Genomic DNA, 4,973 nt, shown 5'->3' on the forward strand with positions numbered 1-4,973 from the left:
CAATGGAGGCAGGAAGAAAAATGAAAAAATATATACCTAATTAGTATGTGCAATTACCATGTCTATCTGTAGAAAATTCACTAAAATATTCATATGCACTTGCAATTACTCAAGCTGAATGCAAATCTTAATATCTCCAAATGTGTGTGTACAAGTATATACCCATGTTTTATAAATTGTAGCAGTACTTTTTTTTACCAATCCCAAATCTTCTAGATTAAAGTGCCTTACATTTTTAATGTGCTTATTTTCAATAAATTGTAAATGAGCTAAATCCACCCAACAGCAAATATACTGAAGTCAATCGTTTGACACCAGTAATAAATTTGGCTCTAAACTTTTTCAAAATAATCTCTTTATAATGTTGTCTTGCAACACCTTAAATACCATGTGAAATATGTAACTGCTAGACTTTATTTTGGCCTTGAATAAAAGAATCACAGATATGCAGGGATGAAAGGAAGCAAAATGAAGAGTGCTGATTTGCTGATTTATTTATATATGCAGTAATCAGATCTAAGACGTAGGTGTAGAATGTTTAGCAGATGCCAGAGAAGACAGAGCAGCAATTTTAGGTGCCGCACTGTTCATTAATGACATTATTAATTAGAACTTGAGAACAGCAGTTCTGTATTATGCATAGGACACATTCTGCAGTTGGCAAAGCTACCCAGTTTAATATATTTAGCCGAATGCCTTACTTGGGTAGCGCAGAACTCTTTCCACCTTTTTTTCTGGGCAGACTCTGAAGCCTTATTCCTTTTGTTTTGACTTTTTCCTTGCTCCTGCCCTTCTCTAGAAAAGCTGATTGAAGTGAAGACCTAGTTTCATGTTGATTTTTGTTGGATAATCTTATTAGTTGTAACTTTTGTACTAATGGATATGTTTGCTGAAGGAATTTGTGTCTCATTTTGGGTAACAGAGAGGAAAGATGTATTTGCTTAGGCTTTCCTAAAGCTAAAGAATGATTAACAGAAAAAAGCATTTAAGGGATTTTCAATGGTAAAATCAATAGCAGAATATAAAATAACAAAGTAGAGGGATTTTGAGAGGTGACATTGTGTTGAGTAGGTTCACAAAGATTCTGATAAAAATGTTAAGTCTTTGATTACTGCTTTGGAAATCTTATTTAAATGGCTCCTGTGACTTAATCAACATATCCTGAATCCTTGCTTCTTCTCTTTTCTGGGCATTATGAGCTGCTATTAGAGTATGCCTTACTTTTCCCAGTTATAAGTATATTTCACAATAATAATCTACTATTATATTTAAACTTGCGTTCCAAAAATTAACTCTGATTCATATGTGCTTTCTGTAGCTTTTCATTCTCAAAATTGATTATAGATTAGTTTTGGATACTTTCTATATGTAAACTATATGTAACTGGAAGACCAGTTGTGTTTAATGTAGGAATAAATACAAAGTAAAATATGTTGGTCCTTCACTGCCTCACCCATTACTCTTTTTGTACAGGTATGCCATTGGTTGTTCTGTGGATGGCATCCTGTTTTTCAAACAATGGCTGTTTCAGATACAACTCTCTCTCATTTCAAAATTAATTTTTATAATACAATATGCAATTTGCCAGACATTTCAAATATTCTGTAGCAAATTATCCAAGGATTAACACCTGTAGTACTTGTTTATAGGCAGTAAGACATGAATGACTCTGTGTGCACTATGACAAAAAATATTAAACATCTTAAATGAAAATAGATGGAAAAGTCCTCCTCTGTTTTAAATCAGTGTCAAAATTAAATTTATTTAGTGGGAGTAAGATTAAGCTCCCAATTCTGAGAAAACTGTTCCACTTAAAAACATTTAACAAAAACCATATTTATCCTGAAGAACTTAATGAGCTGGAGCAATGCTGTTGAAATTTGCCCTACAGATGTGCTAAAGACAGTGATTAATTCATGTACTTGTATTTTCAAATGTAGTTGTGGTTTTTAATGGCTTTTAACAAGGGCATAAAATTCTCTCATCTTTTCTGACTTTTATCCAATGAAGAAAGTTGGCTATGGAAATATAAACCAGATCTTTTTCTCTGAGTGGAAGTGACTTTACAAGAATTTATTTTGGCTGGAGGGCCACTTAACAGGTTTTGGTGAATTGCCAAGATCTGCACATATAAAAACTTTCAGAAGATATAATTTTAAGATATTATAGATATAAAACCAATCATATACTAAACTTCAAACATCTACGATAACATTTTAGTTTTATTTAAAAAAATATTTTTTGTCCTGATTTATGTTTTCTGAGTTGTGTATATAGAGGTGATTGCATAACAGCCCGAAAATAAAGTCTTACTCTTGTATATTGTGTGGGTGTATGTGCATGTATATGGCGGGGGCAGCCCAAGTGTGAGGTCCAGGGAGCTGGCCAGGGAGGGAGGGAGAAAATGAGGGGCAGGTGCAGCAGAGCTCGCCCAAGCTGTGCCATGCAGGTGCAGTTGCCTCCCAACTGGCTGTCCCTGCAGCACTCCATATGGGGCTGAACCCACCCATTTCCACCCGGGGAGCCCATGCCATGCTCCTACATAGACCTGCCTCATGCCCACTGACTGCCTCAGCCAGTGAGCACAGCTTTCTGGTGGGGCTGCTAATCCTGCTGCTGCAGCAGCCACCTGGATACTGCTTGGATCCCCCCGCCTCTGGCAGCTCCTCCTCCTCCCTGTCATCTGGAAAGCAGGTAGTATAAGGCAACACATGCCCAACCAATCATCAGGGAAGTTGCAGCTGGGTCCTGGGTGGCTCCTGCCCCAGCACATGAGGCTCCAGCTCCAGGTTCTGGTCACCTTCCACCCACTTAGCCACCCAACACAATGAGCAGCCACCTGCAGGTTGCCAAGTGGGTGGAAGGCAGTCCTGCCCAGGAGCTTTGTGCACTGGCTGGGGCTGGGGCCGGGGCAGTGCCATCGGGTGCAGAGCGAGTCCAGGAAGAAGCATGGTGTGGGCTGCCCTGGGGGCAGGGTTCAGCCCCATGTTGAGCACCATGGGGGCAGCCACGGGCCAGATACCATCAAGTGGAAGGCCAAATCCAGCCTGCGGGCTGTATTTTGCCCACCCCTGTAAACCTGAAAAAACAAAACTGTTGCAAAGTCTTTCTTTCTTTTATTTAACTGGACTATCCTATTAATTCCAGGGCTGGGATATAACTGCAGTGACAGTTACCCCATTCATGCCAATATTTATCGTACACTTTATTACTGTTAAAAATGTGTACTGAATGTTCAAAGAGACTATGAATTTCCAATGCTAATTACTGTAGAGAATCCTTTTTAAAAAAGGGGAATAGCCAAGTGAATCATACAAAGAAAATGCAAACACAGTATCTATCCAACACATTTTCAAACCTAACGTATTAAAGTTAGTAAGGTTTTTTGTTTATTATTACTTTCAGCAGGAACAGGATGCGAATAGAAAACTGGATTTTCTATTTTATCAATATAAACATTCTATAGATATATAAGACAAGTGAAGCATTTCTCTTAGAGCTGTGGTCCTGATCCTGTTCCCATTAAAATTATTTTTGTCTTTGTATTTTTAGAAATTAAATAGTTATTGTTGATAACATTGAGACTTATTTAGCAAGTTTCCTTTATTTGTACTATTTCCAGTTATTAGAAATTATATTTAATTTATAGAGTATATGTATAAATATACTTTTTTCTCATGTGGCTAAAAAATTAATTTTTCAGTACACTGAGGAAATGTTTAACATATTGATGCATATATCAATATCAGAAACAAGGAATATGTGAAAAGATACATACACTATGAACAGTTGTTCCTTTTGGCTTTAATTAGAGCAGTTCCCAACCAAACAATTCTAATTTTCAAATAATCCACGGCATATAACATTCAACTAATTTCTATTATTATTAAATGAGTATACAGAGTCATTTCTGTGCAAACTAAAAATTGGTTAAAGCAAAATTCACCATTTCACTTCTAATTGCAAAACTGTAAGGCATTACCCTCTACAAATGCATTTAACAATAGAGTCTAAACATAATTCATATTGTTATAAAAGACTGACATCTGCAAAAGTCAAACAACTTAAAGAATCAGGGAGAAAAGTTTTTCTATAACTGTTAATTAGCACACATAACATGGGGTTTCGAATTTACATAAATCATTCTAGATACTTTTGGCCACTTATTTGTACTTGCATAAATAGACTGGAATCTACATTCCTTTACTCACACAGAACTTCCATAAAGACCAATTGAGAATCTTTCTTGAATCTTTCATGATTAACATGAGGAGTTAATTCATAACTGCATACATTTGCACTTGATACATATTTTTAAAAATCTTTATTTAACAGTCAACTTAAAGGCACATGAGTTGTTTTAAAAAAATACAATAGCATGCTATTACTTCATCAGTTGTCATCAGTCTACTGTAAGAAATGCAGCAGAATAAATCTTTTTTTGGTTGCTACAGATATTCAAACAAAGTTCAAAAATATATTGATCTTTTCAAGGCAAGTTGGTGTGTTGTTGTACTTGGGATAGTCAGAAAATTAATTATAGCCTATACCTGAAGAGGATCAGACTTTCAGGGCAATATTCCTAACTCCTCTGCTCCTAGCTTTCAATTATTCTCCAAACTTTGACTGGTCATCGTTAGAAACAATATTGCTGCTGATCAATACACATCAAGGAATGCAACCCTGCCTTAAGAATAGATATAAAACCTGTCAATGCATCTCCACTAACACTATCATAAAATCAATGAGTTGGAAGGGACCTAGACAGATCACCTAGTCCAACCCCCTGCCATGGGCAGGAAGGAGCACTTGGGGGTGGGAGGGGTCATAAGACTCCAGCCAGATGCCTATCCAGTCTCCTCTTGAAGATTTCCAGGGAAGGTAAGAGCACCACCTCTCTGGGAAGCCTATTCCAGGCTCTGGCCACCCTTACAGTGAAATAGTTCTTCCTAATATCTAACCTAAACCTATCC

The sequence above is a fragment of the Crocodylus porosus genome, unplaced genomic scaffold (assembly GCF_001723895.1).
Source record: "Crocodylus porosus isolate Cpor-Errol unplaced genomic scaffold, CroPor_comp1, whole genome shotgun sequence".
Lineage (NCBI taxonomy): Eukaryota > Metazoa > Chordata > Crocodylia > Crocodylidae > Crocodylus > Crocodylus porosus.